Source organism: Bufo bufo, chromosome 1 (genome assembly GCF_905171765.1).
Source record: "Bufo bufo chromosome 1, aBufBuf1.1, whole genome shotgun sequence".
NCBI lineage: Eukaryota > Metazoa > Chordata > Amphibia > Anura > Bufonidae > Bufo > Bufo bufo.
In genome coordinates this window covers 594,195,513-594,210,181 of record NC_053389.1, presented here as the reverse complement: position 1 = coordinate 594,210,181, position 14,669 = coordinate 594,195,513, and the positions used below count along the sequence as shown (strand labels likewise).

Here is a 14,669-nt window from a genome sequence, read left to right as displayed (position 1 = left end):
TAAATCCACTACTATACCCCGATATGTTGTCCCGAGAAGCAAATGGTCTACGGTAAGGAAATTCAATGCGAATCAAATCCTGCCACTAAAAATGAGAGAACAGGATGACTGGCTCTTAAAAAGGAAGCACTCAACATCTAACCCTATGGGCTCGCACACACGACCGTTGGCTTTGTCCGCATTGCTCCCACATTTTTAGCAGGTTGGGTGCAGACTGCAAAAAAATATATATATATTACGGACAAGGATACCATTGTTCTATCAGGGGCTGGACGTTCCGTTGCGCAAATTGCGGAATGCACACAGCCGGTATCTGTTTTGCTGACCACAAAAACGGCTACGGCTGTGTGCATGAGCCCTAATAGTCATAGGGGCACATTTATTAAGACTGGCGTTTTAGACACCGTGCGGCATCGCAGATGTTATGTAGAAGCACAGTCCTCTACACAACTTCGGCGCATGCGGCGCCAGTCTAAATGCAAGCCAGCTTCGTTGCCAAAACCAGCTTCTAAACCAGGCGTAGAAAATGATGAATGAGAAGGCCGGCCGGCCCCCTTCGCTGCACACTTTTTTAGACCTGGTGCGATTGGTGAAGTGGTCGCAGATTCTGCAGCAACATAACGTGCGACAGAATCGGCAGCAGATATATGCCACAAAAGTGTCATATCTGGACATAAATGACCCCCAGTGTCTATCTGCTCAGGGAATACAAACCAGTTCTACAATATGGCTATGTACACCCTATTCAGGTCCATGAGGGACCCCTCTTTAAATTTCTCCTGGTTAGCTGCAGCTAATATCAGCGGAGGCCAGGTAAACCCTCTGCCGCCAACCCTAAGGACTTAGAAAGGACCCCCGGACTAAGTCCAGTAATCCTGCTGTTAGGGGGCATTGTGCCACAGAGTCAAGGGGATGATGTGTTAGCATAAAGAGGACGATCATACATTATAGGTATACAATTCTTTTGTAATACAGGGATTTATAAAAATATATAATAAAAGATGTTAATTAAAAAATGTGATTATTTTACATAAAAATGATTTCTCTACACATACATTACAAAAAAAATAAAGGGACTTTTTAGGTCTTTCTTTTAACAGGTTATTCAGTATGAAATATGTACAGTATAATCAAGTAAAAAAGTCAAAAATGGGTTTTTCTATATTGCAATGCACAATTTTTTTTTAATATAATTCACAAAGTAATTTATATGTACTGTCAAGAAGCAAGAAAAAGAATGCAATATCCTCTACATAAGGCTACATGCCCATGAACGTTGTTTGTTTCCATTCCGTTTTTTTTGCGTATAGGATGCGGACTGCTGTCTCCATCAGTATGTCTGTTCCGTAGCCCCACAAAAAAAAAAAAACATAGCATACAGATGTCATCTTTTTATTTTTTTTGCAGATCCACAATTTGCGGACCGCAAAACACATACGGTCGTGTGCATGTAGCCTAAAATTAGGCCTTAGGACCCATGCACACAACCGTTGTCGGCTGGTGCCCGTATTGTGGCCTGCAAACAGCAGGTCCGCACCGGCCGTTCTATACACGCACCGTCCGTTTGGGCACAGCATCATGGATGCAGACCCATTCACTTGAATGGGTCCGCAATCCGGAAGATGCGGTGCGGAACGGAGTAGGGATCGACCGATTATCGGTTTGGCCGATATTATCGGCCGATATTGAGGATTTTGAACGTTATCGGTATCGGCATCTATTTTGCCGATATACCGATAACGTATGGGAAAGACAGAACGCGCTGCTCTCAGCGCGTTCTGTGTTCCCTCCGCAGCACAGGGGAGAAGGAAGCAGTGTCTCCTCCCCCTGTGCTGCTGCTGCCGCCAATGACAGAAGAGAAGACAAGAGGAGGGGAGGGGCTGTGGCCGCTGCGCCACCAATGAAGATAAGCCTTTCATTCATTCATATACAGGAGGCGGGAGCTGGCTGCAGAATCACATAGCTGGCTCCCGGCCTCTATGAGCGATAGCTGCGATCCGCGGTAGTTAACTCCTCAGGTGCCGCGGATCGCAGCTACCGCTCATAGAGGTCGGGAGCCGGCTATGTGATTCTGCAGCCAGCTCCCGCCTCCTGTATATGAATGATTGAGAGACTTATCTTCATTGGTGGCGCAGTGCGCCCCCCCCAAAATTAATCATTGGTGGCGCAGTGCGCCCCCACCCCAATCCCGGCCAATAGTAAAAACATTGGTGGCGCAGTGCGCCCCCCCCCCCCCCCAGTATTACTCATTGGTGGCAGTGGCCACAGGATCCCCTCTCCCCTGCTCCTCCGATCGGAGCCCCAGCTGTGTAAGCTTGGGGCTCCGATCGGTTACCATGGCAGCCAGGACGCTATTGAAGCCCTGGCTGCCATGGTAAGCTCCATGCTGCTGTGTGCACAGAGCACAGAGCAGCAGGGACAGTGCGAGCTCCTATTCACCCTGATAGAGATCTATCAGAGTGAATAGGACAAGGGTTCTAGTCCCTAAGGGGGCTAAAAGTTAGTAAAAAAAAAAACACCACAAAAATATTAAGTATAAATGAAAAAGACTTATTAAAAAAAAAAATACACATTAACAATAAACATATTAATTTTCAGCAGATTTGTGTAGGAATTTTTTTTTTTTCTCAAAAATGAAAATTCCCAGAATATCGGTATAAATTATCGGCTATCGGCCTGAAAGTTCACAAATTATCGGTATCGGCCCTAAAAAAATCAATATCGGTCGATCCCTAGAACGGAGGCACGGATCTCCATGGAAGCACGGAACCCCATGGAAGCACTACGAAGTGGACAGTCTTCTGATTCCACATTAAAAGGGGTTTTCCACTAAAGTCCCATTCATACGTCCGTGCTCAAATCAGTGAGCAAGTGGTCAGTGATGCATCCATGAAGCTGTCCGTGAGGGATCAGTGTGTCCGTTTTTGCTGTCCGTGTTTCACTGACATTGAACCGCTGAAAAATAATTTTCATGCATCTCTTCATGATCCATTAAACACGGATGGCATTCGTGGTTTTCACAGACCCATAGACTATAATGGACGTGATGGATCCGTGAACACAGACAAAATAGAGCATGCATCCGTGGTAAAAACACTGACCCACGGACCGTGCTAAAACACATCTCCGAATACACACATTAAAATGAATGTGGACGTGTGCTGTCCGTGAAACGTGTGATTGAGGCTTTACACTGATTTTTAAGCCTGTTCTCTGAAATAGAAGTTTCGTACTTACCACTGTCCGCTGCCTCTGCTTTCTCCGTATTCTGGTCCCAACCTATTTACATCCAGCCGAGCGTGGCCATAGTCAGATGCACCACTCCAGCCAATGACTGGCTTCAGTGGTGATGTGGCCACATGAGACACCCCACAGCTGAAGCCAGTCATTGGCTGCACTGGAGCCGGAGACAAATGAAACAAGCCCTGGACCAGAAGACGGACACACAGGAGCCAGCGCAGGGGATCAGGTAAGCATGAATCTTTTAATAGCACAGGTAGGCTGTGGGCATTAGTTAAAACTTAGCTATTCCCAGACAATCCCTTTAAAGGGGTTGTCCCACGAAAAATATTCTACAGTTTTCAAACCAGCACCTGGATCTGAATACTTTTGTAATTGTATGTAATAAATTTTTTTGTAAAGGCTCTGAGTTATTCAATAAAATCTATCTGTATAGCACCACCTGATGTTTGTTCTTTTTCTTATTTCTTCGTCCTGTTCTGCGAGATGGCCGAACATGCTTAGTTTCATCCTTTAACTGCTTCCTGAGCTGATTGGGAGAGCATGGACACGTCCCCTTAGCTGCAGCAGAAAGGACACTCCCCTTGAGCTCTCAGCTTGATATAAATCTGAGATCTCTGGATCCATGTGAGGTGCAGGGCTGGTTCTAGCTTTGTAAGCCCTCTTGCATACGTTTCCGTTCCGTTTTTGGCATTCCGTATACGGAACCATTCATTTCAATGGGTCCGCAAAAAAACTGAATGTACTCTGTATGCATTCCGTTTCCATATTTCCGTTCAAAGATAGAACATGTCCTATTATTGCCTGCAAATCACGTTCCGTGGCTCCATTCAAGTCAATGGGGCTGTAAAAAAAAGGAACGGATACGAAATGCATCCGTATCCGTTCTTGCTGAACCATCTATTGAAAATTTTATGCCCAGCCCAATTTTTCTATGTGCCATGCTTCCGATTGCGATCCGCAAAAAAACGAAAACCAAACAGAAAAATGGAACGGAAGCGGAACGGAAAAACTACTGAAACAAAAAACTGAAAAATGGATCCGCTTAAAACAGACTGCAAAACACTGAAAAAGCCATACGGTCGTGTGCAGAAGACTGAAGATTCTCTCCCGGCCGGGCAGTGCAATGTCCTAAACGCGCACGCGCCATGATGACTTCTTCCTGGCCAGTATAGTACAGATCCGCGAACGCGCACGCCGGCTCTGTACTATACAGGCCAGGAATAAGTCACCATGGCGGCGTGCGCGTTCAGGATATTGCACTGCCCGGCCGGGAGAAAATCTTCAGTCTTCTGCGCAAGCGTGGCCCGGCGAAGAATCCAGGAAGTGAACGTCGCGCTCAAGGAAGGCAAGTATGAAAAGGGAATATGAGAATACCCCTTTAAGGCTACTTTAACACCTGCAGCACTACGACCCGGCAGACAATGCTGGGAATTGTCCGGATACAAATTTGCATGCGGCAGTGCTTGATATGGAGAATTCTCTGCCAGAAATCACACCACAGGTGTAAAAGTAGCCTAACCTCTGCCCCACTGGTGCCAGGTGCACAACTATTATCATGTAGAGAAAGGTAATACAAGGCACTTACTAATATATTGTTATTGTCCACATTGCCTCCTTTGCTGGCTGGATTCATTCTTCCAGCACATTATACACTGCTCGTTTCCATGGTTACAGACCACTGCAATTCAGCAGCAGTGGTCGTGTGTGCACCCTATAGGAAAAGGGCCAGCTATGGGCATTCCCACGTTGCCAGCCACCAGGGAGGCCAGTGCTTTTTCCTATAGTGTGCACTGTGCAGGCATTTGTTTTAGGCCTCTTTCACACTGGCGTGTGCGCCTCGTTGCCGTATTGCGGACCGCATTTGCGGATCCACAATACACAGGTGGCGTTCCGTGGGCATTCCGCATCACGGATGCGGACCCATTCGCTAGAACATGTCCTATCTTTTTGCGGAACGGCCGGATCGCGGACCCATTCAAGTGAAGGGGTCCGCGATCCGCTGTGGCTGCCCCACGCACTGTGCTCATGTATTGCGGCCCGCAATACGGCAACGGGGCGCACACACCAGTGTGAAAGAGGCCTTACTCCGTTTTCTTTATTGAAAGCCTGGGTAAAGCAAACCCTCCGATCGATAATTGCTGCCCAGCTTTCCCGAGGTCCTGAATGGCATTTCAGTTTACAGTAAACTGTGGAATAAAGGGACAGATTTGCCCTTCAGAATTCCGTTCCCGAAAAAATAGAACATGCTGTACGGGTGCATGGCAGGGCGCAGAAGAAAATGAGCGCAGTATGGTTTTTGGAGGGCAGATTTTAGGCACCATGCCATGTTTGGAGCACCCTAGATGCACCCCTACAGTAGAAACTCGTGACCCCATTTTGGAAACTACAGGATGTGACAGTTTTATTTATACTATTTTGACATAGGGCTCTTTCACACCTGCGTTATTGTCTTCCGGAATAGAGTTCCGTCGTCGGGGCTCTATGCCGGAAGAATCCTGATCAGGATTATCCTAATGCATTCTGAATGGAGAGAAATCCGTTCAGGATGCATCAGGATGTCTTCAGTTCCGGAACGGAACGTTTTTTGGCCGGAGAAAATACCGCAGCATGCTGCGCTTTTTGCTCCGGCCAAAAATCCTGAACAGTTGCCGCAAGGCCGGATCCGGAATTAATGCCCATTGAAAGGCATTAATCCGGATCCGGCCTTAAGCTAAACGTCGTTTCGGCGCATTACCGGATCCGACGTTTAGCTTTTTCTGAATGGTCACCATGGCTGCCAGGACGCTAAAGTCCTGGCAGCCATGGTAAAGTGTAGCGGGGAGCGGGGGAGCAGTATACTTACCGTCCGTGCGGCTCCAGAGTGACGTCAGGGCGCCCCACGCTCATGGATGACGTGTCACATGGATCACGTCATCCATGCGCATGGGGCGCTCTGACGTCATTCTGGAGCGCCCCGGGAGCCGCACGGACTGTAAGTATACTGCTCCCCCGCTCCCCGCTATTACTATGGCAACCAGGACTTTACTAGCGTCCTGGCTGCCATAGTAACACTGAACGCATTTTGAAGACGGATCCGTCTTCAAATGCTTTCAATTCACTTGCGTTTTTCCGGATCCGGCGTGTAATTCCGGCAAATGGAGTACATGCCGGATCCGGACAACGCAAGTGTGAAGGAGGCCTAAATTGTGTTTCATTACTCTTTGTGAGGCAAGGTAACCAAAAATGGCTTTTCTGGCACAGTTTTCATTTTTTTTACAGTGTTCATCTGACAGGTTAGATCATGTGATATTTTTATAGAGCAGGTTGTTACGGACGCGATTATACAAATGTCTACTTTCTTTGTGTCTCCATTTTCTGAACGCCATGTTTTTCTGCACAACGATGCTAGCAAGGAACTAACGGTAAGCACCGTTTTAATAGGGGGGATGCCGTGGACATAACACTATTAGAATCTGCGTGAAAGACTCCCTTTAAACATGTTCTATTTTTTTTGCAGTGCGGAGGCGCGTAGAGGAACCGCACGAAAGCACTCTGCATTGTTTCCGTGCCTCCGTTCCGCACCGGACCCATTCAAGTAAATAGGTCTGCAGCAGTGATGCGGTGAGCACACGGCCGGTGCCCGCATATTGCAGACCTGCTGTTTGCGGGCCACAACATGGGCACTGCCGGGCAACGGTCGTGTGCATGAGCCCTAATAAGGCTGGATCTCATAGGCTCTCTATGGAAGGCATTGGGCTGCTTTTCCAGCCATCTGGTGCCCGTCACCGCAGAGCAGGGACCCAATAGGGATGGAGCCGCTGTATGCCACAGTCAGCTTTAACCACAGCATACAAGGGGTTAAAACGGCGCCATTGTTTACTGCGATGCCGGTGGATAAAGCCGGGCCCTGCAGTGATCGTGTGAGGAGGTGGTATGTCTTAGGCCTCTTTCACACTTGCGTTGTCCGGATCCGTCGTGCACTCCATTTGCCGGAGGTGCCCGTCGGATCCGTAACAACGCAAGTGAACTGAAAGCAAGTGAACTGAAAGGACTTTAGTGTCCTTGCTGCCATGGTAACCATTCAGAAAAAGCTAAACATCGGATCCGGCAATGCGCCGAAACGACGTTTAGCTTAAGGCCGGATCCGGATTAATGCTTTTCAATGGGCATTAATTCCGGATCCTGCCTTGCGGCAAGTGTTCAGGTCCGGAACTGAAGACATCCTGAACGGATTTCTCTCCATTCAGAATGCATGGGGATAATCCTGATCAGGATTCTTCCGGCATAGAGCCCCGACGACGGAACTATGCCGGAACACAACAACGCAAGTGTGAAAGAGCCCTTAAAACGGGCAGCACCAGACTGGCCCTACAGAGTAACAGAGGATCCTCTGGAGGGCCCAGGCTCTGATACTATAGAGGGCCCCAAAGGTCCAGGAGTAGTGTTGAGCGAACTTGTGTTTTAAGTTCTGCGTCCAAAGTTCAGGTTACCGAAGAATCCCGTTATGGATTCCGCTACCACGGACCATAACGGAATTTGGAATCCATTACCCGAACTTTGGACGCAGAACTTAAAAACACAAGTTCGCTCAACACTATCCAGGAGAAAACAAACATTTGGAGCCAAGGGTCCATTTCCATTTCATACTGACTTCTAATGCTGTGTGTCTCTGCCCGCTCAGCGTATGGGATGTCAGGCAGGAACACACAGCATTATAGCAGCGTTCACCACAGGTCGGATACTAGCCTTCATTGGTAAGGGTGGAACCTGGCAGCAGGGGTGGTGGGTGCCCACCAACCTGCCACAAGGCTAGGGCAGCAAACTGAAGGAGATCCGAGCTCCAGAGGATGTCCTAGTGGTAGAACTCCCGAAACCCCTTACCTGGCCAGGTGACTCGGCAGCGGGGGCCTCTAGTAGTTCCTCCTGTCAGTCATACTGGGAGGACGTGCGCACCTTCACTGAAAACACTGACTGCGATAAACAAAAAAGCAGAAGCTGCATGTGAAAGCAGAAGGAGGCGCCACTTCCTGGTCAGGGAGAAGAGCAGCAGGGAGGCTACAGGTGATAGAAACCCCTCCCCTCCGGAAGTGGTAGCGCCCGAAACTCCTGTGCGCGTCCATCTAGCGACTTGTGTGCGCCGCTCGTGAGGTGTAGGATTAGACATGCACCTGGCACCCGGCACCCCCGCCGATAAGCTGTATGATGAGAAGGTGCCCGCAGTGTGCGGCTGTCCTTCATGTTTGCTGGTGTCTATGGCAAAGCAGCAGTGAGCCGGACGGGAGCGCTAGTGCGCCTGCGCGCCTCTCCTCACACAGGTGTTCGGCCATCAATAGTAAAAGCGGAGAGAACCCGGGTATGACCACTGCACATGTACCCAGGGTTACCAATCCCAAAGGGGGGTGTGACTGTGGGGGCGTGGCTTAATATGGTGAATTAGTGACCCCCAGTAATAGAAATGCATCCAGAATGAATCATGCCCCCAGAATTAATAATGACCCCATTAGTGCCCCCCAGTAATAGTAATGCCCCCCTCATCCATTTGATGGCTGTGAACACCCGCTGCACACGAAGCTCAGGACAGGACCTGTGAAGCCTCCACCCGCTGTCCTGAGCTTCCAGTGAGGTGTGGGGGAGGGGCGGGACTAATGAGCGCTCCACAATGGAGTTCATATAGGAATCCTGGCAATTATTATTACCAGCAGGGGCACTACCCTACAAGCATGTGTGCAGCTTGTGTAGTGACTAGTGTATATATGTGTATAGTGATCGGTATACAGTGTGCAGCCTGTGTAGTGACTAGTGTATATATGTGTATAGTGACCGGTATACAGTGTGCAGCCTGTGTAGTGACTAGTGTATATATGTGTATAGTGACCGGTATACAGTGTGCAGCCTGTGTAGTGACTAGTGTATATATGTGTATAGTGACAGGTATACAGTGTGCAGCCTGTGTAGTGACTAGTGTATATATGTGTATAGTGACCGGTATACAGTGTGCAGCCTGTGTAGTGACTAGTGTATATATGTGTATAGTGACAGGTATACAGTGTGCAGCCTGTGTAGTGACTAGTGTATATATGTGTATAGTGACAGGTATACAGTGTGCAGCCTGTGTAGTGACTAGTGTATATATGTGTATAGTGACCGGTATACAGTGTGCAGCCTGTGTAGTGACTAGTGTATATATGTGTATAGTGACCGGTATACAGTGTGCAGCCTGTGTAGTGACTAGTGTATATATGTGTATAGTGACAGGTATACAGTGTGCAGCCTGTGTAGTGACTAGTGTATATATGTGTATAGTGACCGGTATACAGTGTGCAGCCTGTGTAGTGACTAGTGTATATATGTGTATAGTGACCGGTATACAGTGTGCAGCCTGTGTAGTGACTAGTGTATATATGTGTATAGTGACCGGTGTGCAGCCTGTGTAGTGACTAGTGTATATATGTGTATAGTGACCGGTATACAGTGTGCAGCCTGTGTAGTGACTAGTGTATATATGTGTATAGTGACCAGTATACAGTGTGCAGCCTGTGTAGTGACTAGTGTATATATGTGTATAGTGACCGGTATACAGTGTGCAGCCTGTGTAGTGACTAGTGTATATATGTGTATAGTGACCGGTATACAGTGTGCAGCCTGTGTAGTGACTAGTGTATATATGTGTATAGTGACCGGTATACAGTGTGCAGCCTGTGTAGTGACTAGTGTATATATGTGTATAGTGACCAGTATACAGTGTGCAGCCTGTGTAGTGACTAGTGTATATATGTGTATAGTGACCGATATACAGTGTGCAGCCTGTGTAGTGACTAGTGTATATATGTGTATAGTGACCGGTATACAGTGTGCAGCCTGTGTAGTGACTAGTGTATATATGTGTATAGTGACCGGTATACAGTGTGCAGCCTGTGTAGTGACTAGTGTATATATGTGTATAGTGACCGGTATACAGTGTGCAGCCTGTGTAGTGACTAGTGTATATATGTGTATAGTGACCGGTATACAGTGTGCAGCCTGTGTAGTGACTAGTGTATATATGTGTATAGTGACAGGTATACAGTGTGCAGCCTGTGTAGTGACTAGTGTATATATGTGTATAGTGACCGGTATACAGTGTGCAGCCTGTGTAGTGACTAGTGTATATATGTGTATAGTGACCGGTATACAGTGTGCAGCCTGTGTAGTGACTAGTGTATATATGTGTATAGTGACCGGTGTGCAGCCTGTGTAGTGACTAGTGTATATATGTGTATAGTGACCGGTATACAGTGTGCAGCCTGTGTAGTGACTAGTGTATATATGTGTATAGTGACCGGTATACAGTGTGCAGCCTGTGTAGTGACTAGTGTATATATGTGTATAGTGACAGGTATACAGTGTGCAGCCTGTGTAGTGACTAGTGTATATATGTGTATAGTGACCGGTATACAGTGTGCAGCCTGTGTAGTGACTAGTGTATATATGTGTATAGTGACCGGTATACAGTGTGCAGCCTGTGTAGTGACTAGTGTATATATGTGTATAGTGACCGGTGTGCAGCCTGTGTAGTGACTAGTGTATATATGTGTATAGTGACCGGTATACAGTGTGCAGCCTGTGTAGTGACTAGTGTATATATGTGTATAGTGACCGGTATACAGTGTGCAGCCTGTGTAGTGACTAGTGTATATATGTGTATAGTGACCGGTATACAGTGTGCAGCCTGTGTAGTGACTAGTGTATATATGTGTATAGTGACCGGTGTGCAGCCTGTGTAGTGACTAGTGTATATATGTGTATAGTGACCGGTATACAGTGTGCAGCCTGTGTAGTGACTAGTGTATATATGTGTATAGTGACCAGTATACAGTGTGCAGCCTGTGTAGTGACTAGTGTATATATGTGTATAGTGACCGGTATACAGTGTGCAGCCTGTGTAGTGACTAGTGTATATATGTGTATAGTGACCGGTATACAGTGTGCAGCCTGTGTAGTGACTAGTGTATATATGTGTATAGTGACCAGTATACAGTGTGCAGCCTGTGTAGTGACTAGTGTATATATGTGTATAGTGACCGATATACAGTGTGCAGCCTGTGTAGTGACTAGTGTATATATGTGTATAGTGACCGGTATACAGTGTGCAGCCTGTGTAGTGACTAGTGTATATATGTGTATAGTGACAGGTATACAGTGTGCAGCCTGTGTAGTGACTAGTGTATATATGTGTATAGTGACCGGTATACAGTGTGCAGCCTGTGTAGTGACTAGTGTATATATGTGTATAGTGACCGGTATACAGTGTGCAGCCTGTGTAGTGACTAGTGTATATATGTGTATAGTGACAGGTATACAGTGTGCAGCCTGTGTAGTGACTAGTGTATATATGTGTATAGTGACAGGTATACAGTGTGCAGCCTGTGTAGTGACTAGTGTATATATGTGTATAGTGACCGGTATACAGTGTGCAGCCTGTGTAGTGACTAGTGTATATATGTGTATAGTGACAGGTATACAGTGTGCAGCCTGTGTAGTGACTAGTGTATATATGTGTATAGTGACCGGTATACAGTGTGCAGCCTGTGTAGTGACTAGTGTATATATGTGTATAGTGACCGGTATACAGTGTGCAGCCTGTGTAGTGACTAGTGTATATATGTGTATAGTGACCGGTGTGCAGCCTGTGTAGTGACTAGTGTATATATGTGTATAGTGACCAGTATACAGTGTGCAGCCTGTGTAGTGACTAGTGTATATATGTGTATAGTGACCAGTATACAGTGTGCAGCCTGTGTAGTGACTAGTGTATATATGTGTATAGTGACCGGTATACAGTGTGCAGCCTGTGTAGTGACTAGTGTATATATGTGTATAGTGACCGGTATACAGTGTGCAGCCTGTGTAGTGACTAGTGTATATATGTGTATAGTGACCAGTATACAGTGTGCAGCCTGTGTAGTGACTAGTGTATATATGTGTATAGTGACCGATATACAGTGTGCAGCCTGTGTAGTGACTAGTGTATATATGTGTATAGTGACCGGTATACAGTGTGCAGCCTGTGTAGTGACTAGTGTATATATGTGTATAGTGACAGGTATACAGTGTGCAGCCTGTGTAGTGACTAGTGTATATATGTGTATAGTGACAGGTATACAGTGTGCAGCCTGTGTAGTGACTAGTGTATATATGTGTATAGTGACCGGTATACAGTGTGCAGCCTGTGTAGTGACTAGTGTATATATGTGTATAGTGACAGGTATACAGTGTGCAGCCTGTGTAGTGACTAGTGTATATATGTGTATAGTGACCGGTATACAGTGTGCAGCCTGTGTAGTGACTAGTGTATATATGTGTATAGTGACCGGTATACAGTGTGCAGCCTGTGTAGTGACTAGTGTATATATGTGTATAGTGACCGGTGTGCAGCCTGTGTAGTGACTAGTGTATATATGTGTATAGTGACCGGTATACAGTGTGCAGCCTGTGTAGTGACTAGTGTATATATGTGTATAGTGACCGGTATACAGTGTGCAGCCTGTGTAGTGACTAGTGTATATATGTGTATAGTGACAGGTATACAGTGTGCAGCCTGTGTAGTGACTAGTGTATATATGTGTATAGTGACCGATATACAGTGTGCAGCCTGTGTAGTGACTAGTGTATATATGTGTATAGTGACCGGTATACAGTGTGCAGCCTGTGTAGTGACTAGTGTATATATGTGTATAGTGACCGGTGTGCAGCCTGTGTAGTGACTAGTGTATATATGTGTATAGTGACCGGTATACAGTGTGCAGCCTGTGTAGTGACTAGTGTATATATGTGTATAGTGACCGGTATACAGTGTGCAGCCTGTGTAGTGACTAGTGTATATATGTGTATAGTGACCGGTATACAGTGTGCAGCCTGTGTAGTGACTAGTGTATATATGTGTATAGTGACCGGTGTGCAGCCTGTGTAGTGACTAGTGTATATATGTGTATAGTGACCGGTATACAGTGTGCAGCCTGTGTAGTGACTAGTGTATATATGTGTATAGTGACCAGTATACAGTGTGCAGCCTGTGTAGTGACTAGTGTATATATGTGTATAGTGACCGGTATACAGTGTGCAGCCTGTGTAGTGACTAGTGTATATATGTGTATAGTGACCGGTATACAGTGTGCAGCCTGTGTAGTGACTAGTGTATATATGTGTATAGTGACCAGTATACAGTGTGCAGCCTGTGTAGTGACTAGTGTATATATGTGTATAGTGACCGATATACAGTGTGCAGCCTGTGTAGTGACTAGTGTATATATGTGTATAGTGACCGGTATACAGTGTGCAGCCTGTGTAGTGACTAGTGTATATATGTGTATAGTGACAGGTATACAGTGTGCAGCCTGTGTAGTGACTAGTGTATATATGTGTATAGTGACCGGTATACAGTGTGCAGCCTGTGTAGTGACTAGTGTATATATGTGTATAGTGACCGGTATACAGTGTGCAGCCTGTGTAGTGACTAGTGTATATATGTGTATAGTGACAGGTATACAGTGTGCAGCCTGTGTAGTGACTAGTGTATATATGTGTATAGTGACCGGTATACAGTGTGCAGCCTGTGTAGTGACTAGTGTATATATGTGTATAGTGACCGGTATACAGTGTGCAGCCTGTGTAGTGACTAGTGTATATATGTGTATAGTGACCGGTGTGCAGCCTGTGTAGTGACTAGTGTATATATGTGTATAGTGACCGGTATACAGTGTGCAGCCTGTGTAGTGACTAGTGTATATATGTGTATAGTGACCAGTATACAGTGTGCAGCCTGTGTAGTGACTAGTGTATATATGTGTATAGTGACCGGTATACAGTGTGCAGCCTGTGTAGTGACTAGTGTATATATGTGTATAGTGACCGGTATACAGTGTGCAGCCTGTGTAGTGACTAGTGTATATATGTGTATAGTGACCAGTATACAGTGTGCAGCCTGTGTAGTGACTAGTGTATATATGTGTATAGTGACCGATATACAGTGTGCAGCCTGTGTAGTGACTAGTGTATATATGTGTATAGTGAGCGGTATACAGTGTGCAGCCTGTGTAGTGACTAGTGTATAGTGACAGGTATACAGTGTGCAGCCTGTGTAGTGACTAGTGTATATATGTGTATAGTGACCGGTATACAGTGTGCAGCCTGTGTAGTGACTAGTGTATATATGTGTATAGTGACCAGTATACAGTGTGCAGCCTGTGTAGTGACTAGTGTATATATGTGTATAGTGACCAGTATACAGTGTGCAGCCTGTGTAGTGACTAGTGTATATATGTGTATAGTGACCAGTATACAGTGTGCAGCCTGTGTAGTGACTAGTGTATATATGTGTATAGTGACCGGTATACAGTGTGCAGCCTGTGTAGTGACTAGTGTATATATTTGTATAGTGACCGGTATACAGTGTGCAGCATGTGTAGTGA

At 46.2% G+C, this 14,669-nt stretch overlaps 1 protein-coding gene across 1 annotated transcript in view; it reads right to left on the bottom strand.

Moving 5' to 3' along the window:
- Positions 1-8,331, bottom strand: part of IRF5 (interferon regulatory factor 5) — a 45,582-nt gene extending 37,251 nt beyond the window's left edge. Inside the window, exon 1 of the mRNA XM_040413499.1 lies at positions 8,104-8,331. The gene's annotated coding sequence lies outside the window, so the exon portion shown is untranslated. The remainder of the gene's footprint in view (positions 1-8,103) is intronic.
- Positions 8,332-14,669: the final 6,338 nt, after the last annotated feature.